Source organism: Palaemon carinicauda, chromosome 21 (assembly GCF_036898095.1).
Source record: "Palaemon carinicauda isolate YSFRI2023 chromosome 21, ASM3689809v2, whole genome shotgun sequence".
Taxonomy (NCBI): domain Eukaryota; kingdom Metazoa; phylum Arthropoda; class Malacostraca; order Decapoda; family Palaemonidae; genus Palaemon; species Palaemon carinicauda.
Window position 1 is genome coordinate 14,387,389 of NC_090745.1, and position 26,416 is coordinate 14,413,804.

At 42.4% G+C, this 26,416-nt stretch overlaps 1 long non-coding RNA gene across 2 annotated transcripts in view; it reads right to left on the reverse strand.

Annotated features, from left to right (window-relative positions):
* The window catches only part of LOC137615181 (uncharacterized), a 66,032-nt gene that overhangs the window by 32,371 nt on the left and 7,245 nt on the right, over window positions 1-26,416 (reverse strand). The window contains exon 2 of one of the 2 annotated variants that reach the window (XR_011039185.1): window positions 14,301-14,479. The exons of the other annotated variant lie outside the window; for it this stretch is intronic. This is a non-coding gene — a long non-coding RNA (uncharacterized lncRNA). The remainder of the gene's footprint in view (window positions 1-14,300; window positions 14,480-26,416) is intronic. 2 annotated transcript variants of the gene reach the window in all.

The following is a 26,416-nucleotide window of genomic DNA, read 5'->3' on the forward strand; positions in this document are numbered from 1 at the left end:
CCCAGTATGTAGCCCCGTACGATGCAATGTCCATAGATTGGAACAGATGGTCCAAGATCTACCTATTCCCTCCAACCAACCTTCTGCTGAAAGTCCTCGACAAACTGAGATCCTTTCGGGGGACAGCAGCAATAGTGGCCCACAAGTGGCCCAACAGCATTTGGTTCCCCCTGGTACCGGAACTACGCCTGAAACTGATCCCGTTGCCGGACCCAGTTCTGACTCAGCAAGTGCAGAAATTGACTGTCTCAGCTTCATCAGTGAAAACCCAGAAACTTCATCTCGTGATTTTCTCGCCTTAGCGGTCAAGAAACGGTTTGGGATTTCTAGGGACAGTATTAACTTCCTAGAAGAATACAAGTCAAAGTCAACAAGAAGACAATATGAGTCTTCCTGGAAGAAATGGGTGGCCTTTGTCAAGGCGAAGAAACCTAAGGAGATGTCTACGGACTTCTGTTTGTCCTTCTTCATCCATCTTCATGAACAAGGTTTAGCAGCCAATACGATTACTATATGTAAATCCGCCCTGGCCAGACCAATACTTTATGCCTTCCAGATAGACTTTTCCAACGAAATCTTCAACAAGATCCCTAAAGCCTGCGCTAAACTTCGGCCCGCAGCTCCTCCTAAGCCCATTTCATGGTCTTTGGACAAAGTTCTTCATTTAGCATCAACCCTGAACAATGAGGATTGCTCGCTGAAAGACTTGACTCAGAAGGTGATATTCTTATTCGCACTAGCCTCGGGAGCCAGAGTTAGCAAAATAGTGGCCCTCTCGAGGGATGATGGCCACATTCAGTTCACAGACAATGGAGAACTGAACCTCTTTCCGGACCCGACGTTTCTCGCGAAGAACGAGCTGCCCACTAAGAGATGGGGTCCCTGGAGAATCTGCCCTCTGAAGGAAGAAGCATGCCTCTGCCCAGTGGAATGCCTAAAGGTCTATCTTCGTAGAACTTCAGACTTTAAGGGAAGTCAGCTTTTCAGGGGAGAGACTTCCGGTTCAACGTTATCCTTGAAACAGATAAGGGCGAAAATCACCTACTTTATTCGCAGAGCGGATCCAGACAGTACACCCGCAGGTCATGATCCGAGAAAAGTTGCCTCGTCTCTGAATTTCTTCCAAACGATGTCGTTTGCAAGTCTTCGTGCTTATACTGGATGGAAGTCTTCGAGGGTCTTCTTCAAGCACTACGCGAAACAATTACAAGAAATTAAATTTCATGTGGTGGCGGCGGGCAGTGTAATAAAACCCGCTGCTTGATTACTGCGAACAGTAGTGCACTATTCGGGACTTATAGTGAAGGGTGTACATGATAGACTCGTAAGGCATATCATGTTGAGTTTTGTGTTTAAGTGATAACACTATAGACTGTTCTCCCTACACAGGTGACATTAAGCATAATAAACTGACAAGTGCCAGGCATTCTTATATGCACAGTGTTCCTAGTAACAACAATGTATAGTGAAATTTTTATATTTCCCTTAGAGTGGCTAATGTTTTCCTTTTCAGATAAAACCTATTATTCCTGTTATTACTGTTTATGTTTTTATGCAGAATTATTCAGCATACATTGTAATTGAATACAACCATGATTTCTATTTTTGTAATAAACAATAGAACGAATATTTGCGTCTCTTTCGCCCCAAATATTTCAGTGTATGTATAAGTCAGAGCATCCTTGACTCTTGATATTTAAGTAAATATTGGAACTAATATTCATATTGTTCCAGGCAAACAGGTAAGATCTTATTGTACTAGACTGTTCATTTTACTGTTTAAGGTTTCCTACACGTATATAAACCTGTCAGTCTCTTTATCGACAGACCCGGGAGGTACAGTAACCTGCCCAGACCAATACCATCCTAGTACAGACTATGCTTTACGTATATGATGACACTAATATACAAACTGTTTGCTAGATTGTTCCTTGAACTCACAATCCTCGGGTTTTTTCCTCGAGTCTACCCAGACTCATCCCTGTAGGGGGCAGGAAGCACTGACATATTTCATGATCAGCTGATTGATGTATAACGGTAACATCGTGTCTCTAGGTCTAAAGACCAAAGAGGAAAGATTTAGCTCGAGATGAACAGCACTATTGAAAATCCACAGATACATTAATGCTCTGGTACACATCCATCACCATGACATGGCCTGAGCCCAAAAAACGGATTTTGAGCGAAGCGAAAAATCTATTTTTGGATGAGGTAGCCATGTCGTCCTGATGGACCCACCTTCTTTTGGGACAAAAGGATAATGAATCCCTCCCTATGGTACTGTATCTGCAACACCTATAAAGCGACAAACAATGACTTGGTGGCGCCTTTCGGTGGCGGATTGGCGCACTATTTGCAGAGCAGTAGGGAGCGTCAAGAGCGATGTCTCTGTAACGACTCTCCTTATTCTTGCCTCTCTTTCCCCTCGATGTGAAAGCTCTATTGGGGGCGTAGATAGCCATGAGACGTGTCAAGAATACGTCCGCTGATATTACGCGATATCCCATCGTAAAATTTTAAGGGATATTCACTCCAGGAGTTAGAATTCTGGATACCTTTGGTAAATTCCCTGGGATATATCACTGTAGTCAAATATACCTAGGAAGCTACCTTTGAAGGAACTTCCATCAGGACGACATGGCTACCTGACCCAAAAATAGATTTTTCACTTCGCTCAAAATCCGTTTTATAGAAGGGAATGGCACCCGCCTCACAGTCTTAAATTAAGAAATATGGACGAGGCAATCCTAGAAATGAAAGAAAGGTTTAACATGCTCAAAATTAAAGTATAATTCAGTGGAAATTTCATAGATGATTTTTGTGATATGTGCAGAGATGATGATGATAACGCACATCATTTATCTTATGCCCACAATTCGGAAAATTAAGAACAAGATATATAACAGTGGTTGTTACAAAATTATAGCAGAAAGATGGTGAAATACTCGAGACGAGCCATAAATCTGAAAAAATTATTTTTTAAAATACCACAATGGCTTGCCTAAACCAAGATATTTTCCTCAGGTTATTTTGAGGTAGTAAGTGATTAAAATTTCAGATTTCCATATTATGTTTTGTTGTTACAGGAAAACAAATAATTTATATCTATCGATTAGTTAGAGCACCCACAATGTGCTTTTTGGAGTAAGCGTTTAGGAACCAGGCCATTCTATCAAAAGTACTTGCTACATAAAAATTCATAAATTTTCAAAAGCAATTTGTATTTTTCCTAACTAAACAAACCTGAGACCTTTAATAAGATTAGGACTTCAACGAAGCTTGAACGGTAGTTACTCTCTCAAGAAAAACAAAGGTTGCCTGTTGTGCTGGAGGTAGGCTCCGCACACCAACAAGTAGAGGAAATCTCATTTTCACCTTTAACCTGGGAGAAATGGGTGTGCTTACATTCCCTTCATACTCCCCCTATAAAGGAGGATGGGGGAGATATCAAAATGATAAAGAAGTTACCTTATTACATATCTTACTGCATTTAGCATCAAGTCCAATAACACAATGGCACAACTACTGTACCCCTAAGGAGGGGAAGTAGAAAGAATGGGCAGACATTTTATACAATTTATTCCTAGATTTATGGCATAGCCGCTGTCTTAGACAATATTCTTTTTGTCCTGTGCTGGAGTAAGGCTTACTGCACAACCTGCTAAGTAGCTACCATAGGTCCAGGGGTAAAACTGTCCAGGGAATTGCAGCTTTACTCACAAAAGTGGCGAGCAGCGAAGGTTGTCTGGCGCTTCTAAATACCTTCCGAGCCATGAACAGATTATTCTTGAAGGCTAGGGTAGAGCCGATACCCGACTTCGTGAGCTTGCGTTCTAGACTGTTAGACTATAGAATCTCTGAGAGCCATTATATTCTTGGTTATCTGTTACTTAAAACTTCCAGTGATGAAGAACAGCCTCAGTTGTTCTGGTCTGAGCTGAACATGATACCCTTTCATTGTTGAGACACAGGAGCTTCTATTGACATAGAAAAAATAGAAAATCATCCATCAATTGCAGAGGGGCTCCGAATGGAGAAGTATCCAGTCCATGACACCAATTGGAAGAAATTACCCACTTCTCATGGTAGATATTTGCTGGGGATCCTTGCAGATATCCAAGCCTCTCCTGTGAAGTGCTTCATAGAAGCTTTTCTCTTGGAGGAGAAGCTGGATAGTTGGAAAGTGTGAAGTGATAGGTATGACACTTAGCTGTTATACCTCTACAGATAAGGCTGACATAGAAGATTCGGCCATTGGGGTAGTTCTCTTGGTACCTTGACAAGGTGCATCAGCAAATCCATAAACAACTTGGTGTGTGGCCACTTGGAAGTAACCAGAATCATCCTGATATTTGGGGTCGTCACCACACTCTTGGTGACCTTACATATTAAGCAGTAGGGTGGAAAGGTGCAAGTACCCAAGTTATCCCAGGGAAGTTGAAGGGCATACTCCATCACTGCAGTGAGGAACAGTGGTAGCAAATGTGCAGACTCTGGAAACCCTTACCAAGAAATCTCTTCCATGGGTTGGGTTTAGTACAGTGCAGCTGCTGCTGCTACAATACCATGCAGATAAACAGGCCAAAGTCTTGTGAAACTTGGCCTAATCAGCTATTCTGAGCTTCAGCGACCTCTACTTTCTTTTCTTTGGGGCTGCAGGATTGGGCTAGTAGCACTGGGAAGGTAAAGTTAATACTTGTGAAAGATCCCTGGTGACTAAAGTAACTATCGCCAAGAACCAGAATAAGCTGCAATTAAGTGATTCCCAATTGCAAAGGGATGCCAATTCTATGGAAAGTGACAACTGGAGTACAAGTGTGAGGGTACTTGTCTAGCCAGGAGAGAGCAATTAAAATGTTCCTACGAAGGCAAAACAATAAGGGAAAGAGTACAAGAAAGCCTCAGTGCTCATGAAGTGGAGATCTTATAGCCTATGCAAGCAACGACAATGATCATGGCGATCATATTTATGGAGTTTGTCCGTGTTATTATCGGGATTGTAGTGATCATGAGAAAAAGGATTGTGCATGTTGAAATTGCGTAGCTAGGGCGAGACTGTTTGCCATCATCACACTTGAGCTGCTACCTGATTTGTCTCATCCCAGTCCTCCTGCTGGGTTGTTTTCTCTGAAACTATGAAGGAGGAAGTGAAGGAGTTCAGATCCAATAACCATACACAAGGGTCCAAGTGCTGTCTCATTCTAGACCAAGCAGAGGTAGCAGGCAAGTGAACACCTGTACAGTACTGTATACCGAAACATTTTCTTGGGAAAGGAAGCATTCCCGATATGCAACCTCTCGCCTCATATAGGGGTCAAGAATGTACTAGGAACGTCTTCCCGATTTTATATGTTCCCAAGTGTATGTAGGGTAAGAGCAGTCAGGGAGGTTCCTGTTGTTCAGCTGAGTAAGAGGAACAATCTGAAGATTCTCCTTCACCTCTGGCAGATTTTTTCCAGACTGCTTTTGCTGATTGTGTGCATGGTGATGGTGTAACCAGTGGTAAATGGTATCAAAATTCCTGGGAACATCTCGAGGCAGGAAGTTAAGTACAGTGGCTGTCTACGTCCTAATCAGCAGCACTTATGCTTGATTATGCAGACTTAGCATTGGTAGCAGGCATGTACGGTAATTTCCTGTACCCAACATCGAAACTCCTTCCTGTTTGGAGGGTTGGATTCCATATAGCACTACTCCTCTCATGAAACCTTGCTGAGGAATCAGTTATTTTGCGCATCAGAGATTATCTTCCTCAGCGGGCATCATATCTGAAGGTTCAGCTAAAAGCTAAGGAGATACAAACAGTAGAAGCATCTACAAAGATCTAGTCAGCACACCCTATACTAAGAGAGAGATTGAATATCAAGGTAGTAGGAAAAAATGGCAGACACTTCCATCCCAACCAGCATGGTCAACTGGAACACGAGTTGTGAGCTCCAAAGTTTCTTCTCGCTATGGAAAAACCTTCAGCTTTTACTTCTACCAGAAATTAAATCAGGCTCAGTAAAAGGTGTGTGAACGCCCCTACAGAGTACCCAGATACCTCCATAGGGTCATGTGCACTAATGTTTCATCCCACTTTGGGACAATTGTTGGTACCCTCAATAAAGTAAGTTCCTGGTACTGCACTCTCTCCCATAAGGAGAGAAACAGTAGGAATCAAGTGTATGCCTATCGATCAGTCTTCCTAGACTTCTTCAAATGTGTCTTCTACTTCTTGTTCTCTTGAAGTTGCAACAAAGATGAGACAGTGAAAGTGACCACAAGAGCACACCCAGGCAATATTTTCTTAGCACCTTATAGGATCATCAGACACTGAGAGCGGAGCAGATAACTACCATATCTTCATTTCTGGATACAAGCACCAAAATTTGCACACATTCCTTGGCAATTGTCATTTTCATATAACCCGTTTGCTTCCTAAAAACTCATGATGGTGGCCATTTTTAAAGATGGACAGCACTAAATATACAAAAAATTAAATTTTACAATAAAACTGCAAAGCCTTGTCCTATTTGAATGGTGTCAATTTATACATTATTCACCATGTAGAATGTGGATTTGGATCTACATACCTACTCACTAGTTTCCTTGTACCATAAATATTAGTTTCAGAATTATAAGGTAAAAAATGCCATATCAGAGGCACAGACAGTTCAATATATTATTCAATGTATATGTAGGCCATAGACCTGAACTTGTTTGTCATATATTGTCTTGAAACTTCTATGTATATACTACAATACTTTTAAATCTCACATCTGCAGCTGCACAGTGCTGTGTAGGGTAAACCAAACCATTAGCATTTGCACTTACTGCAGTATTAAGACTTGCATCCACACACTGTCAGCTGCTTGCAACTCTCTGTTATGGATGGGAGCTCTGCCCAAATGATCTTCCACAGACCTCCTTGGTCCAGTTCTAGTTCAGAGTCTGTTTATAGCTGATTACTGCTATCTGACTCAAGATGCCATCTGCTAGGCATCATGCTTCAGATACAGCCCATCTGATAAGTACCATGTTTTACATGCTGCTTCAGTATTGCTCTGGTTGGAGGAATGGCTTCATGTGGCTTCCACTTCTGAGCAAACATGTCCAACCTTGCATCATTAACACCTTCAGCTATCCTGGATCTTTCGTACATCATGACCACAAACTTCTCCAGTCTCCAGGTATTCATCATCCACTACCAGTGGGCAATAGCCGAATTTACTGAAGACACCGGGAGTTTCATCATAAACATCCCAGATTTGCCAAGCAGAATACTGAATCAACATCATGGCCAGTAAAGGCATAGACGAAGAGCACGCGCTTTTCTCTTTTCTTCAAGAGTAAAACTAAAGTCATGTACAAGAATCCACCTCAAATTCTATCCTCTGAATGAAGGTAACCCTCAATTGCTGCAGATCTAGCTCCTGAAGTGTCTGCAGAACATTGACAGTAATAATGGTGTGTGTTGCTGGCTTTGCTGCCTGCTTCTGTTGCATGCCTGGCATGCACATAGACCTGCATGTCATCATCTTCAAGACTACTGTACATGGTGCAACCCCAGCGAGATGTATAGCATGGTTGCTAAAAGTATCTTCCGTCTTGGTAAAAATCATCATATTTTGTGTAGCCTCATATGCAATCTCATCAGCCAGAAATGTGTACAGTTTAACTTGGTCCTCATTTTCTCTCAGGAAGTTTCACCAGTTCAATGGAATTTTGCCCTCCCATATCACCCTAAGTTTCACCCAGCATCCTCACTTTGATCTTCTTTCAGCTTTCAGACTAGATGGCCAGTGGATATCAAATAATGTTTGTTCTCTTGTACTGGAGTAAGCTTGTATTGTAAAAAGGACATGGAGCAAACCATACTCTATGAACATCTTTCAACTCCATAAGTGCACACTGTTCATTTACACTGCATCAGCAATAATGGTGGTGTTGACGTCTGGCTTTGCCTCGGTTGATGTAATTTGGCTCTAAAAAAAAATAGTAGTGAGGTGGGATTTTTGACAGGTGTGGAGCTTTCCATCATTGCCGAGGGCAGAAGGATGCAATTGCTTCTCATGAGAGAAGAACCCTTTTCAGTTCACTTTCTCTCCTCTGGCATGGCAACAACAGATTGGAGAACAGTTGACAGTCTGCCTTCAGCACTTTTTGCTTGAAGAGAAACAACAGATCCTGTTACTCGCATGCTACCTCATACTATGCAACCATGTGGTTGACTTCAGGACCAGCTATAGTCCATCTTCTCACTGCTGATAGGTCTTCAGTCAATCTGATCGCACCCCTGTCTGCCTTAATGACAGCATTGGCCTGGTTGTTAGCTTGATCAATAGCCACTGCTGAGAACTGTCAGCTCGATTGTGTACAACAAAGTTTCCAGTCTGGAATTTCTGAGCCCCCTGTGGATGCTTCTATTCCAGTGTCATTATGTGTGTGTAATGGACTGGAAGCCATCATGCATAGTTTACATTGTTGTTGGCAAAGTAGTATGGTAGCAGCTAAGCCAGTGACTGACAGTACAGGAAGAAATTGGCTTCCCTGAATGATTAGATTATCAAAAAGCGATCACCAGTGCCATTGACAGTATCATATACCAAAAATTAAACTAGGTAATTTACAGTTAGTGAAGCTCACACCAAGCTGTGATGCTAAGAACCTCTTAAGGTTATTCATCTGTCACATTCAAGTAGTCCGTGTCGGGTGCCTTCAGAAGCTTGTACAGACTGCGTGTTACCTGATGCATCTGCCATGTCCTAGTGATGCTCGAAGCTGTCAGAAATTAATCTTCTTGTGTGTTTTTTTTTTTTTTTGCATTTTTTAAAGTTTATTTATCAAAGATCTAATTTAAAGTTGTTGCTGTTCTTAAAATATTTTATTTTGATTGTTTATTACTTTTCTCCTGTAGTTTGTTTATTTTCTTTTTCACTGGGCTATTTTCCTTGTTGGAGCCATTGGGCTTATAGCATCTTGCTTCTCCAACTAGGGTCATAGCTTAGCCTGTAATAATAATAATAATAATAATAATAATAATAATGATAAAAATAATAATAATAATAAAAATAATAATACAAATAATACCTGCCTCCACTAGGATCCTGTCCAACAACTGTCCTGAAGCAGAGTTCAAATATACTTCAGTACAATAACCTCCAATATGCAAGAACTTGTCATCCCAATATAAGGCAGAGCCACTGGACCTACTTGGCTACTGCATACTTTAGCTGGTCAGCAGCAATGACCGACGCCTGACCGGGGTTTAGAAAAACTAACTGATGCTGGGCTTATTCGACAGCATTTGGGATATTAAACTAATTATTTGTGTATGCCAAATTATCATTCAGTTGATACTAAACCCTATGCTAGGTTTCACAGCACCAGTGGCATCCAGTGTGCCCTGGTTGTGCATTGACATGCGCTCTGTTAGTACACGAAAGCCATCTTGTAGTTCTTAGTTCCAAATTAGGATTCTACAGTGAAAAATGTAAGAGTTGACACCAAGATCATTCAAATACTGTAGGTCACGTTTTTGTTGTCTATCTATTTACCAATGTACTTCTCTCAATTTTGGGAGGTAGCCGACATTGAACAGAGGAACAAAAGGGGAACTTTCCTCTCTTCGCTCCTCCCAGCCTGATGAGGGATTCATCCAAGTTTGGCTGGTATTACTAGGGTGCCGAAGCCCACCCTCCCCCGTTATCCACCACAAATCAAGTTTCATACACTGAATCCCCTACTGCTGCTACCTCTGCGGTCACCAAGACGACCGGAGGAAGCAGCAAGGCCTACTGGAACTGTGTCACAATCGCTCACCACGCATTCCTATTTCTAGCACGCTCTCTTGCCTCTCACCTCTATCCTCCTATGACCCGGACCTTTCTTCACTCCATCCATCCACCCAAACCTTGGCTTTCCTCTTGCAATTCTCCCATCCACTCTTAAATGCATCACCGTCTTTAGCAGACAGCCACTTTCCATTCTTTCAATATGGCCAAACCACCTCAACACATTCATATCCACTCAAGCTGCCAACTCATTTCTTACACCCGTTCTCACCATCACTACTTCATTCGTAACCCTATCCAACTGAGATACAGTACACCAGCCATACTCCTCAGACACTTCACCTCAAACATATTTAATTTCCATCTCTCCGTTACTTTCATTCCCCACAATTCCGATCCATACATCACAGTTGGTACAATCACTTTCTCATACAGAACTCACTCTACATTCATCATTCATGCCTAAACTTGTATTCTTTACCACTCCCTTCACTGCCCCCAACACTTTGCATCCTTCATACACTCTGACGTACATATGCTTCCATTCCCCCATTTGCTGCAACTACAGAACCCCAGTACTTAAAACTGATCTCCTTCAAGTAATTCTCCATTCAACCTCGTATCACCCTCCCTTCTCGTGCCTCTCATAACCTTGCTCTTACCCACATTAACTCTCAACTCCTCCTCTTACATACCCTTCAAAACTGTCACTTATCAACCAAGCTTCTCTTCCGAGTCTGTAACCAGTACAGTATCATTCGCAAACAAAAAGATTTACCTCCCATTCATGATTACTCTCGTCTATCACTTTCAATCCTCGACCAAGTGCTCGAGCATTCACCTCTCTCCCCACTCCATCAACAAACAAATTGAACAACCCATGGCAACATCACACATCCTTGTCTCAGCCCCACTCCCACTGTGAAATACAATATTTCTGTATATGCAATGGCATCAATCTTGGAAAATTGCCGCCATCTTGAAATTTTAAGTGGTTAATGGGTCTTATCAAAAGAGCTCTCTCCAATGGGTACTTGTGCCAATGTTGGTACGGGTTTCTGGAAACGAAAATTTTCTCCTGAAAATTTGTTGTTATCTGTTCCACTACGAAAGAAATACGAAGTGCAATGGACTTCCCCTTTACACACTGCAACAGCAGAACTCTTCCTCTGACGAGCAACTGAAATGTCTAAGGAAAACCAACTGAACTCTTAAATTCACATTGTTGTGATGTTGACGTCTTTCTAAGGTCACAAATGAGGGATAAAACACAACAGATATGAGTCATATATGACATACAACAGGAAAAGTATATTGGGCAACGGATAGCAACAGGTCGCACAGAAAACTGTCACTCTATTCCAATTTCTTTTTATCATGACACCCTACATATCATTAGATTCCTCCTCCATTAAAATCCCTTCAGCAAGAATGTCTGCAGAGCATTGTTCATCTTGAAAGAAGCAAAAGATTCAAACATCCAGATCTGGACGCTGAAAAAGTCATTTAAATTATACTGTCCGGAGCCCGAAGTCAAAGTTTAACTGTTTAAAGGCCGATTCACACGACCCGTTTTCTTTCAGACAAGCTGGCCAATGGTTAACCGCCGTCGAAATGTTGTACATTCACACGAGGCGTTCCCGTTTACCCACACGCGGTTTTCATTGTTTACTTAGTCACTGTTACGAGAAGACCGAGTAAATTACGATAATTTTTACACTATAAGATGTTGATTGATAACTGTGTTGATAGAATAAGTTATGCAACTTCATTATACTTTATGCTTCATGCCAAGAATATTGAAATTATGATAAAACTCACCTGTTTTATCTAATGCCTGTCCAGTCATTTTCCATATCTTTTCTTTATGTAAATTATTTCTATACATCTTGTTTGCCATGTCAAACATCTCATACCCCTGACTAAGTTCAATTAACCTCTCATACATGGTGTCAACAACAAACTAACTAATTTCTATGACTCTAAACTATGAGGAAAAGTCGGGGTTGTAGGCCACGAAACGAACAGATACGATACAGGTCCTCGTTCACACAAAACATCATCCACCCGTTGGTTGGGACAGGTGGCTGACTGGTGGCCAACGGCCGTAAAACCGGCCAAGGTTTTTTGGATAGAAAGCCGAGCGACTGACGGCTGACGGCCGAGGGGCGCCATCAGCCTAACGGGTCGTGTGAACAGTAGCATTTGAATACACGTAAAGGCCGATTCACACAACCAGTCTTCTTTCCGACAAGCTGGACGTCTGTTAAGCGGCGTCTAGCTTTCTTACGTATATTCAAATGCAACTGTTCACACAACCCGTCAAGCTGACGGTGGCCCTCGGTCATCAGCCGTCCGAGTCGGCTCAGCTTCCTTTACAAGAAACCTCGGCTGGTTTGACGGCTGTTAGCCACCCGCCCCAACCAACGGGTTGATGGTGTTTCGTTTGAACGAGGACCTGTATCGTACTTATTTGTTTCGTGGCCTACAACCCTGACTTTTCCTCATAGTATAGTCATGAATATTAGAGTTAGTTTGTTGTTGACACCATATATGAGGGGTTAATTGAACTTGTTCAAGGGTATGAGGAGATGCTTGGCATGTCAAACACGATGTATATATAGAAATAAAATACATAAAGAAAATATATGGAAAATGACTGGAGAGGCATTAAATAAAACACCGGAATTATCATAATTTTAATATTCTTGGCATGTTGCATAAAGTAATGAAGTTGCATGTCATTTTATCAACACAGTTATCAACTAACATATTATAGTGTCAAAATTATCGTAATTTACTCGGTCCTCACATGACAGTTTAAATAAACAATGAAAACCGCGCTCGGATAAACGGATAAGGAACGCCTCGACGGCGGTTGGCCACTGGGCCAGCCTGTCGGAAAGAAAACAGGTCATGTGAATCGGCCTGAAGAAAGCTAGACGCGGCTTAAACGACGTCCAGCCTGTCGGATAGAAAATGGGTCGTATGAATCAGCCTTAAGAAAGCTAGACGCCGCTTAACCGACGGCCAGCCTGTCGGAAAGAAAACGGGTCGTGTGAATCGACCTAAAGAAAGCTAGACGCCACTTAACAGACGGCCAGCCTGTCGGAAAGAAAACGGGTCGTGTAAATCGGCCTAAAAAAAGCTAGACAGCACTTAACCCAGGGCCAGCCTGTCGGAAAGAAAACGGGTCGTGTGAATCGGCCTAAGGAAAGCTAGACGCCACTTAACCGACAGCCAGCCTGTCGGAAAGAAACCGGGTTGTGTGAATCGACCTTAAGAAAGCTAGACGCCGCTTAACCGACGGCCAGCCTATCGGAAAGAAAACGAGTCGTTTGAATCGACCTTAAGAAAGCTATACGCCGCTTAACCAACAGCCAGCCTGTTGGAAAGAAAACGGGTTGTGTGAATCGGCCTTAAGAAAGCTAGACGCCGCTTAACCGACGGCCAGCTTGTCGGAAAGAAAACGGGTCATTTGAATCAACCTTAAGAAAGCTAGACGCCGCTTAACCGACGGCTAGACGCCGCTTAACCGACGGCTAGACGCCGCTTAACCGACGGCTAGACGCCGCTTAACCGACGGCTAGACGCCGCTTAACCGACGGCTAGACGCCGCTTAACCGACGGCTAGACGCCGCTTAACCGACGGCTAGACGCCGCTTAACCGACGGCTAGACGCCGCTTAACCGACGGCTAGACGCCGCTTAACCGACGGCTAGACGCCGCTTAACCGACGGCTAGACGCCGCTTAACCGACGGCTAGACGCCGCTTAACCGACGGCTAGACGCCGCTTAACCGACGGCCAGCCTGTCAGAAAGAAAACGGGTCGTGTGAATCGTCCTTAAGAAAGCTAGACGCCGCTTAACCGACGGCCAGCCTGTCGGAAAGAAAACGGGTCGTGTGAATCGTCCTTAAGAAAGCTAGGCGCCGCTTAACCGACGGCCAGCCTGTCGGAAAGAAAACGGGTCGTGTGAATCGTCCTTAAGAAAGCTAGGCGCCGCTTAACCGACGGCCAGTCTGTCGGAAAGAAAACGGGTCGTGTGAATCGGCCTTAAGAAAGCTAGGCGCCGCTTAACCGACGGCCAGCCTGTCAGAAAGAAAACGGGTCGTGTGAATCGTCCTTAAGAAAGCTAGGCGCCGCTTAACCGACGGCCAGCCCGTCAGAAGAAAACGGGTTGTGTGAATCGTCCTTAAGAAAGCTAGACGCCGCTTAACCGACGGCCAGCCTGTCAGAAAGAAAACGGGTCGTGTGAATCGTCCTTAAGAAAGCTAGACGCCGCTTAACCGACGGCCAGTCTGTCGGAAAGAAAACGGGTCGTGTGAATCGGCCTTAACGGCCATTCCAGCTTCGCTGAGTTTATACTCCTTTCGAAGGTCGGTGGTTTATATTGTGTGTAGGAACAAGAATGATTAAACCACTAGTAATAAGTTTCATTCTTAGCAAAATCCCTTTGTTTGATAAAATTTTAAAACCTGCGTCTTGACTTAGTGGAAACAACCAGCACATACAACCATCATACCAATAACCTATGACGGCAAAAAGGCGATAATTAAATCCTAGTTTCATTCTTCAGTATTCAAGACCACGTTAATCACAACTTAATAACTTGGTGTTATTTTTCACGATGATGGAGAAATATTCCCGATAGGCTGAGAGATGAACAGAGACCATCTAACGATTGACCAGCGGTTACATCTTCTGTAAGAAAATTCTGAAAATCTTGCACAATTAAGCAAAAAATGTTAATGAGATAATTTTAAACATTTCAAGACAAGATATGATAAATCAATGCAAATAGTAGAGTAAAATGCCACAAGAAATATTACTAGGCAAAAACTTTTTATCATACAAATGTCACAGCATATCTCAATCTGTTACCGTTCCAAAGATGATACATCTACTGCTTCTCCACATGAGCGAATCTATATTCTATAATCACACTTCAAGAACTATTTTCATCTTTTTAAATACGATCGATAAATTATGGAAAAAGGAAAAATTAAAATAATTACTCTTAAGAATAAGGTATTTCTCCTAAAACCTTAAACTGTGAAATTCAAATGTAACTGAACTGCACTTTAAAATTGAATTATGCCAAACTGCTTGAATAAGAAATTTCAAAACTAAAACGTAACATTTGCACGTATGAAAGACTTAGATTATTTCCCCTAAAACCTAAATATGAAGAAATGTAACCGAAAACTTTACAGTAACTAATAGCATTTACAAGCATAATTTCTTAAAACAACATGTAAAAAAATAAAAGACAAAACTAAGGTGCAACTGAACTGCACTTCTAAGGACCAAATTGTTTTCCATGAAACTTGGCGGGTAAATATATACAGTAGATAAACAGAATTACACTTATAAAAGCAAAGTTATAAAACTCGACAGATACTAAATTTTAGAATTTAAAACTAACTACAAATAATTTTCACAAAATCTAGAAAACAAAGTTCAAGAAGTAACTATGAATGATTTATAGATAAAATTTATAAATAACTGTGAACGATTTTAGGATAAAATATATAAATACTGTAGCTATGAATGATTTTAGGATGAAATTTAGAAATAACTATGAATAAATTTTACGATTATCTTTACAAATACTGTAGCTATGAATTACTTTTAAAGAGTGTCTTTCGTCTAAACTCTAACGCCAAGGACAAAATCAAGTTTAATTTTCCCTTGAGATCCGTGTTACTTGAAATCGTATTAAAAATAAAAACAATAGTAATATTCCATGAACATTTTTCCATTGACCAGTACTATTACTTCCATTCTTCGTACTTTGTAAATATGCATCAACGTATGCATCCATCACATGTGTGGGTTGTTACCCAAAGGCTAAAGTACCGTATTCAACGGTAGGCCTAATTTTAGGGCAGAAAAGACCATTATTCTTTTACTTCAAGCTATGGAAGTTTCTGCAAACCACCATGATCGCCAAATCATTTTATTTCATGCGATCAGTGTTATTTATATTTATGTAGATGTTAAAAACAATGTCAATATTAGCATTATCAATATTAATATTACTAATTCTTATTCTTTTTATTAATAATATCACTATCATAATCATCATCACTGAGATTACAATCCTAATTGGAGGAGCAGAGTACTACGAGTTAAAAAGGCTACGATTCTAAAAGTGAAACATCACTATACGGAAAAAACACAAAAGTAATTTTAAGAATTTCCAAGAGAAATAACTAGGCGAACAAGACGAGATAAATTAACTAATGCGTACAAGTATTCAACAAAAACGAATTTGTAATGAGAGAGAGAGAGAGAGAGAGAGAGAGAGAGAGAGAGAGAGAGAGAGAGAGAGAGAGAGAGAGAGTGCAATTTGGTGTAATGTACATCTTCATAATGGTTATTGCCTGCCCTCACTCGTTCACTCTTTATTGTCCTCGTCCACTCCCACCTATCCTACTCACCCCCCCCCCCCCCCCACTGCTGACATGAAGAACGTGCAATCTGATCCTGTGACAAAACTTCAAGAAAACATTATGGTATTGAACATGTTACAATTATCATCATGCCAAGCATTATGAGCAAATTACTAAGTATTAAAAGTAACTTATGCCTTTTTTAATACCCTTACAGAAAAAGTGCTAATGACAAAAAGCTTTAGAAATAAAATTTCTCTCCGTGCAATATTTATTGATAGAGTTACTAAAGAAGATGAATGTCATCAATAATTCCTGCAGTCATGGCAACTAACGCTTATTTGGAGTAGATATGAGTTGATTACCTAGGGTAAATGTAAATGAATAATTTTATCCATTGACGGAAAATACTATAACTGTTAAGTAAAATTCTCCTGGGTTCAATGGCGCGACATTACAGAAAGAAGGAAAAGACGTAAAGAGGGAAAGTTGAAAATACATGGACGGATTACAAAACCATGAAATGCACAATATATAATCACCTAATTAAGTAGGAATAAACTGAATGCTATAAGAAAATAAATCCGAGAGTTAGCAACAGACTTGATTGAATAAGTTATTTCGTCCCCTAAATGGTGTAGTGGGAAACGTAAATGAAAAAAACCTACCGGATGGGTATAGCTAATACATTTCTAGAATTCTTTAAATGTGGAATATATTCTAATCTTCTACAGATATTCCGTATCAGATTGGTGCTGTACCAAACACACACATAAGATTAAAGAGATTTAATTGTATAACAAAGGATGAAGTCGACAGGATTATAAAGGACGCTAAAATTTTTTTTGCGATTGATCCGATGCTAATAACCGAATTCGAATAGAACATTTTTCTAATCTTGCCGACAACTTCAAAATTAGTAGCCTGAATACTAGTTTTAATGCGTAAGCATCCTTGTTCTGAAAAAGCTATACACGAGACTAAGGGCTTAAGTATACACATTACAGACCATTCCAAATCCCTGTAATAAAATGCAGGTCTATATATATATATATATACATATATATACATATATATATATATATATACATAAATATATATATATATATATATACATAAATATATATATACATATATATATACATAAATATATATATACATATATATATACATATATATATATATATACATACATATATATATACATATATATATACATATATATATATACATATATATATATACATATATACATATATATATACATATATATATATACATATATACATATATATACATATATATATATACATATATATATATATATATATATATATATATACATATATATATATACATATACATATATACATACATATATATATATATATACATATATATATACATATATATATATATATATATATACATATATATATATATATATATACATATATATACATATATATATATATATATATATATATATATATATATATATATATATATATATATATATATACATATATCGGTATATAAATATAAATCGATTCATTTGAACGTGAAATGTGTGAAATAATGATTAACCAATTAAATGATCTACCAACATATAATAATAATAAATAATAATAATAACAATAATAATAATAATAATAATAATAATAGTAGCCATCCTAAAACAATATGAATAACAACACAAAGAAGAAGAAGAAGAACAACAACAACAACAACAACAAGAGTTCTTCGTTGACAATGAAACCTGTAATTACAAATAGTTAACACTTAAAAAAAACCAAAATTTTAATCGGAAATTCTCGGTAAAAAACGGATTTTGAGCGAAGCGAAACATCTATTTTTGGGTGAGATAGCCATGTCGTCCTGATGGAAGTTCCTATAGGGTAGCTTCCTAGGGTATATTACAACTACGGCGATATTCCCAGAGAATTTACCTTAAGGTACCAGAATTCTAACTCCTGGAGCGAGTATCCCTCGTGAAAGGGATATCGCGACATATCAGAGGACGTATTCTAGACACGTCACATGGCAATCTACGACCTGAACAGAGATTTCGTCTCGTAGGAGGGAGATTGACGAGATACGAATTCGGGAAAGAAAAAGGGGAGCCGCTCCCAAGGCTTCCCTATCCCCCGATTCGTATGCGTGCCTGGCGCCAATCCTGGCGCCATCTGTATTCCTTGTAGCGTACACGAGGTGCTACAGATACTGTATGTAGGGAGGGGTCCTACAGCCCTTTCTTAGAAAGGCAAGGGCGGGTCCATCAGGACGACATGGCTATCTCACCCAAAAATAGATTTTTCGCTTCGCTCAAAATCCGTTTTTTGGGCTCAAGCCATGACGTCCTGATGGAAGTGTACCAGAGCATTACTGTATCTGTGGATTCTCAGAACGTGCCGTACTCCCCGGAGGTATTTATTCCCGGTCGACTAGACCTAGAGACCTAAGATGTTACCGTTATACATCTTTTCAACTAACTATAAACTATGTTAGAGCTTCCTGCCCCCTACAGGGAAGAGTCCTACTAGACTCTGGAAAGTCTCGAAGAGTACATATATCTATGTATGAATACCAGGCAAGCTAATATAGTGGTCTCGCCCTATATTAAGTAAAGCATAGTTTGTATAGAACCACTGCGTCAATATATTGACCAGTAATCCGCACAATACTTGTATTGGACAAAGGTTTATATCCGCATAGGAAGAAACTAATAAAACCGCCCTCGTCCCTTTATGGGACGGAGTCCTCCCATTAGGGGACTTACATAAACCAATGCAACATAGCTTGCATAACAGAACAATTCTATCAGAATTATCCCAGATAAGATACATAGAATTAAAATGCTCAATTATACCAATAAATTGACACAGGTGAAAGAGACGCAAGGTTCTCAAGAACAAGTTTATTGACAGATAATAAACAGACAGGTTAACAACAAATATATATATTTATATAAAAGAGGGTAACCCAAAACTTTAAGCATAAGTATGATAGTAAACAGAACTTGTTTATCTGAAAGAAAAACCATTAAACACCACTTTAATAAGATACCAAGGTATCAAGTCATAAAAAATCTGTATTACAAATCAATCACATTAGCGTTAGAAACGCTTGGCACACATGTCTGAACTTATGCTAGGTTCACCTTTGAAAGAAGGAACAGTCTATATTGGCACTTGGTGCCCTCATTTAGTTTGTAGTACAGTATGTACCTACACACTCACCCTGGACTTAATCGTCCCAATTAAGACCACTGTTCCTCGCAGAGTTAAACAGTAGGGTTAACTACACGACCCACTGCTACCACAGATCTCTTAAGTTCCTCTACTTGCTTCGCATAGTGGCGAAAGAACACCCTGGAAGACTTCCAGCCCGTGTATGAACGGAGATGTTCAAAATCCATACAATTAAAGAAATTTAGGGATGAGGCAACTTTCCTCGGATCGTGACCTGCGGGTGTACCGTCAGGATCCGCTCTGCGAATAAAATATGTGATTTTCGCTCTGAGTTGATTCAGAGATAAATTTGAGTCTGATGTTTCTCCCCTGAATAGTTGACCACCCTTGAAGTCTGAAGTTCTACGAAGATAGACCTTTAGGCATTCTACTGGACATAGAGATGCATCTTCTGTCAGAGGGCAGATTCTCCAGGGACCCCACCTGTTGGTGGGTAACTCATTCTTGGCGAGAAACGTAGGATCCGGAAACAGGTTCAGCTCCCCCCCATCCAGGAACTGAACACGACCTGCCTCTCTCGAGAGGGCAACGATCTCACTAACCCTGGCCCCGGACGCGAGTGCAAATAGGAAAATAACTTTTTGCGTCAAATACTTTAACGCACATTCTTCATTGCTCAACAGGGAGGCGAAATGAAGAACTTTGTCTAAAGACCATGAGATGGGCTTTGGAGGTGCTGAAGGTCTGAGCCTAGCGCAGGCTTTCGGAACTTTATTAAAGATCTCGTTACCTAGGTCGATCTGGAAGGCAAATAAAATGGGTCTCATCAAAGCCGATTTACACACTGAAATCGTGTTAGCTGCCAACCCTTGGCCATGGAGGTGGATGAAGAAAGATAAGCAGAAGTCTGTTGAGATCTCCTGCGGATTCTTTGCCTTTACAAAGGCCACCCATTTTCTCCAAGATGACTCATATTGCCTTCTAGTCGATTTGCACTTGTATTCCTCTAGGAAGTCTATGCTGGCTTTCGAAATCCCGAAACGCTTTCTCACCGCTAGGGCGAGAAAATCATGAGCTGCAGGGTCTGGGTTTTCTGTAATGAAGCGCAGACAGTCGACTTCTGGACTCGCTGGGTCAGAACTGGATGTGGTAGCGGCACGAACTTCATCTGTAGTTCCAACGCCAAGGGGAACCACATACTGTTCGCCCACTTGTGGGCCACTATTGCCGCTACCCCCTTAAAGGATCTCAGTTTGTTGAGGACCCTCAACAGAAGGTTGTGAGGAGGGAACAGATAAATCCTGGACCATCTGTTCCAGTCGAGGGACATTACGTCCACTGCTTCCGCTAAGGGGTCCTCGTACGTGGACACGTACAGGGGCAACTTCTTGTTGTCTTTCGTCGCAAAGAGGTCTATTTGCAGTTCTGCGACTTGATTCAGAATGAAGGAAAATGATCCTGCGTCTAAGGACCATTCCGACTCTATCGGTGTGAACCTGGATAGAGCGTCCGCTGTCACATTGCGGACTCCTTGAAGGTGAACTGCCGACAGGTACCACTTCTTCTTTTCCGCCAATCGGAAAATGGCTAACATCACTTGGTTGAGAGGTGGTGACCTCGACCCTTGTCGATTCAAGCATCTCACAACCACCTCGCTGTCTGTCACCAATCTTATGTGGATCGAGTGACGCGGGGAGACTTTCTTTAAGGTAAGGAGCACTGCCATAGCTTCTAGAAAGTTTATATGAAAGGTCCTGAATAGCTTGGACCAAGTCCCCTGGACTTTTTTCCGATGAGAGTGACCTCCCCATCCCTCCTTTGAGGCGTCTGAGTGAATCGTCATCGACTGGGGAGGTGGCTGAAGAAGAACCGACTTCTTTAGATGTCTGGCTTGGGACCAAGGTCTGAGAAGAGTACGTAGCCGAGGCGGCACTGGTCTTCTCAGGTCTCTTCGCGCATTTGATGCATACCTTCTCCAAACTCCGGTTGCATCCTTTAGCTGTGCTCTTAGCACTGGGTCTGTCATTGAAGCAAACTGGAGAGAGCCTAGTACCCTCTCCTGTTCGCGTCTTGATATCCTTTCGGAATCTAGAAGTCTCTTGACAGAGCCCGCTATCTCCTTCCTTTTCTTCGTTGGGATGGAGAAACTGTGTGACAAAAGGTCCCAGTGGATTCCCAGCCACTGGAACTTTTGGGATGGAGAAAGTCGAGACTTTTTCTTGTTGATCTTGAAGCCTAGGTACTCTAGGAACTGGATCACCTGACTGGAAGCTTGCAAGCATTCGGTCTCGGATGCTGCCCACACCAGCCAGTCGTCCAGGTAGGCTACTACCTGAATTCCCTTTAGGCGTAATTGTTTGAGAGCTGCGCTCGCAAGCTTCGTGAAAATCCTTGGGGCTATGTTTAGCCCGAATGGCATGGCTCTGAAGGCGTACAGTTTCCGTTGTAGCCTGAACCCTAGGTAGGGGGAGAGTCGACGGTTGATTGGAATGTGCCAATAGGCGTCTGACAAGTCTATAGAGACTGAGTATGCCCTCTTGGGCAGTAAGGTCCTTATGTGTTGCAGTGTTAGCATCTTGAATTTGCAATTCACTATGAACTTGTTGAGTGGTGACAAGTCCAGAATGACTCTGAGCTTTTCCGAGTCTTTCTTGGGAACACAAAACAGCCTCCCTTGGAATTTGATGGACTTCACCTTTCGGATCACATTTTTCTCCAACAGTTCTTGAACGTACTCCTCCAAAACGGGGGTGGAGTGTTGGAAAAACCGAAGGCATGGGGGTGGAGTGCTGTACCAGCTCCAACCCAGTCCATTCTTGAGTAGGCTTTGGGCCCAGGGATCGAAAGTCCAGCGATCCCAAAATTTCATCAGTCTCCCTCCTACCGGTATCATTTCACTTGGACTGCCGTCCTGAGGTCTTGCCTCCCTGACCACGACCACCTCTGAATCCCCTTCCCCTTGAGGGGCGCCTAGACGAGCCTCTGGCTGCTCCTCTAGGTTTTGCACGAAAGGAAGAAGACTGTCCTTCGAACGTTGGGGCGAATGTGGTTGACTGACCTGGCACAGCCTGGGGTACCCACTGAAAGGCAGTCGGGGTTTGTGCCACCATCTGGGGCACTGGAGGCAAAGGCAATTGCAGTTGCTGTTGCTGTCTATAAGGCTTGGCTGGCCGAAATGGTAGCCTAGTCTTCATATTCTTCCTCTTTGGTTGAGGACCCTCATCCGGGGAAGATTTTCTTTTGATAGCCAGGCCCCACTTCTGGAGAAGGTTTCTATTCTCCACGGCGGCCTTATCAACAACCTCTTTGACCACATCGGTAGGGAAAAGGTCTTTTCCCCAAATGTTGGAGGAGATTAATTTCCTTGGTTCGTGTCTCACCGAAGCCCCGGCGAACACGACCTCCCTGCAAGCTCTCCTTGCCTTGATGAAGCCATAAAGGTCCTTCGTCACTGTGGCTAGGTGAGACTTAGCCACTACCATGAACATTTCATGGACCTTAGGGTCACTTGCCATTGTCTCAAGAGTGGTCTGATGAGACATTGAGGCAGCCAGTCTTTCTTTGGTCTCGAACTCTCTTTGTGAAAGAGATTCGGGCAGCTTGGGGAGGTCCTCGCCGAATTGCCGTCCGGCAATATCAGCCTCCAACTTTCCCACTGAGAATGTCAGATGGACATCCTTCCAGTCTTTGTGGTCCATAGGCAGAGCCAGCGACAAGGGTTTACACTCCTCCAGGGAGGGGCAAGGCTTGCCGGCCTCGACTGCCTTTAGGACAGCCGCAAACCCTTTTTGTAAAAAGGGGAAGGCTCTATCAGGAGAGGACACAAAAGAAGGGAGCTTCTTGCTCAATGCAGCTACCTTCGAATTCGAGAAGCCCCTCTCTTTCATCGAGGATGAAAGTAGGGCTTGAGCCTTAGCGTGGTCCATAATAATGACCTCCTTCGGCTCTGCCTCCTCCCTTGAAGCTGGTTCTTTTCTCAGCCGGACATAGCAGTCCGGATATGATGCCTTGCTGGGCCAGAATTCTACCTCCTCTAGGGGAACTGAACCCAGCTTATCCGAGATGACGATCTTACCAGTCGTCATCGGCATGTGCTCAGCATACCTCCATGGGTTAGCATCTGAGCATATGGGAAGGTCTTTCACGTTGAACCTTTTCTGGGGCCCATGTGATTCTGCTAGGGACTGCATACGCAGTTCCATTGCAGCCGCCTTCTCCTGATTCTCCTTCTGCATTTGTTGGATCATTCCAACAATCGAAGAGAGGGCCTGTCCCAGTTCTACTGGGAGACCAGCCGATGTTGAGGGGATGGGCTCCGGCATCTGAACCGGAGTAGCCGACACCTCGTCGACCCCATCCTCTACGACATCCGGGGTTTGAACTTGATCCTGACCTTCTGCCAGGAGGTCTTCTTCCAAACCTTCGTCCAGGTCAGACATCCTGTCACACAACTGGATGTCTTGCATCGCATCTGCGACTTCCTCGTCCACCTGGACTTGATCTTGAGGGATCTCCTCTTGAGGCTGGGGAATCACTGCCTCAGCTGATGCCTGGGGAAAAAGATACGCCCTCATCTTCTCACTTGGAAGATAAGGGCCAGAGGTGTTCTTCTTGAAGCCCCTTACCCAAGTACGAAGCTTTTCCCTAGCTATATCCCTTGATTCCGCCGTTCTAGGGGAATCAAAAGCCTCAGTAATCAGGTTAGTGCATACAGTACATACCTGAGGGTCCCAATACTGGAGATCATCCTTGGAGACAGCGCATGCTGCGTGTCTCCTACAACACTCATGTCCGCAGAGGTTCTTGCTGCGGACATTGCAGAAAACATTTCCGCACTTCGGAGGGTCCTCCTGTAAAGAGAAAAAATTTCCATGAGTATCAAGTGAACTATGTATCACTGGATATGCATAGTATAGCATAACAATTCACAAAGGAAAGACACACACTTGTGTTTCCCTCACAACCCATTGTTGCAGCCTTCCAGATAATAAAATCAAAATGGTTTATCTCTACTAGAGTAACCAATGCAAGGTTTCCAGAGGAAACAGGTGGAGCTCACACCTAGGCAATGATTTTAAAATCCTGGATAATAGACGGGGAAGAACTCTGCTTCCTGTCTGAGGGCAACAGCAAAGGGCTGTGCAAGAAAACACAATAGTGTTAGAAGATACAGTGCTGTACCTAAACTTTTACTATAGTTTTCTTCTTACTGTATATGCTATACAGAAGAATACTAGTACAGTATAGGAGGATGTGTGCCGGCCTGCCTTTGCCGGCCGGCACACACCACAACTAGCTTTAAAGTATACTACTTAACAGCTGTAGGGTGGCAGCACTCTGGTTCAAATGCCTGTGCCGGCGGCAGCAGCTGCCGGCCAGCAACAGCCAGTGTTGGCCGGCAATGACTGCCGGCCAGCAACTACACAAGGTAGTACCCAGCTGCCGGCCACACTCTTGGTGACCGGCAGACAAGGACTGACATAAGCCGGCCGGCAAAGGTACAAGACCGATGCCAGCCGGCAGCAAAAGAACCAGAAGACTACACCTGCCCGGCTGCCGGCCTCATAGGCCGGCAGCCGGGACAGGTACAGCACTAGAAGAAAATAGAATGGATGCCGGGATAAGAGTGTACACAACCCCCCGAGCCCGGCAACCGAAAGAGTGCATATAAGGAAGGGGAGAAACTTAATTCAGGCTTCCTTGACCAATGCCGTCCGGCTCTGCCGGCAGGCATGGATGAGGGACCAAGAGAGGTCCGGGCAGCACTCGAAAACATAAGACCCTTGCCGGCCAGCATCTCTGCCGGCCTGCAATGGGCTTAGTCAATTCCACATCCCAACCTATACTAGGTCCAGAAGTAGAATGACGTACAGTACTGTAATACCCCTGCCGGCCAGCTCTGCCGGCCGGCAAGGTACAGTACAGTAATGGCTAGGCCATTACGGAGATAGAGGGGGAAGGGACAAGAGGGTCCTGCCAACCTTGCTTTAGTGACAGATCACCCGCAGCCAAGAACTTTGTCTTAGCCTAAGGGAGATCTAAGGGAAAGGGCCAGCAATACTTGCCAGCTTCCAGAGCACCAAAGCAAGGAAGGCGTTGCTACTCCCAAGGGAAGATTTTATCCTCCCCCGAGAACAGCAACAGGACTTAGTCTGGTCGATCACAAAAGAAGGAATCATAACTTACAGAAACCTTCGATAGTGACCTAAGGGAGCTAAGCTCCCTTTGTAAGTGTTAGGTCAGCGAGGGGGACTCTGCCCCAAGCCAGACAACACGGACTCAGACTAAAAACTCTGTTGTTCTGTCCCTCTTTGAACCAGACTTTGCTGGAACAGGAAGGTACAGTAACACCCTAGTATAGTTTTATCGAAAATAAATTCGGAAAAAACCACTTAGGGATAAGCCCAAGGCTTAAACAGAGGGAAAGGGATTGCATACCTTCTCCGAAGAAAAGAAAGCAACCGGGGAGAATGATAAAGTATACTAAGGCTCCATAAGCAATTAGCCTAGGCACCAAGAGAATCGATTACCTAATTCACCGAAACTCTCACGTATACAATCTTGGAAATATTCCACACAGTCTAAAATGTATAAAATATAGCCTAAAGCTTCAATAAAATTTTAATTACACTCGGAAAAACCAAAATCATGCATTAAGTACTAGGACCAAACGACTAGGCTACATGGCCTAGCGTAGGCCAGAATGGCGAATACTTCGCCAAATAATACTAAGCACGAAAGGAAATCCTATGTAAAACTAAATAGCTAAAATTTATTAAGCAAAACAACCAGGAATGTCAATCTGACTAACTAATTTATACCTAGCGAGTGACAGTGTCCAGGACACCTCTGGTAGGCTACGGCTCTTGTATCAAAGATTAATCCTATTAATCACTCAAAATTTTACCAAGAGCCTACATTTATACATAACAGACACTATACTCAACTTATCCGAGGCCAACGAAGACGGAGAAGCCATGAAAAGCTGAATAAATCCAAGATTTGCGAGAAAAACAGGAAAAAACACCGAGTTGTTAAGCTACGCAAAAAGG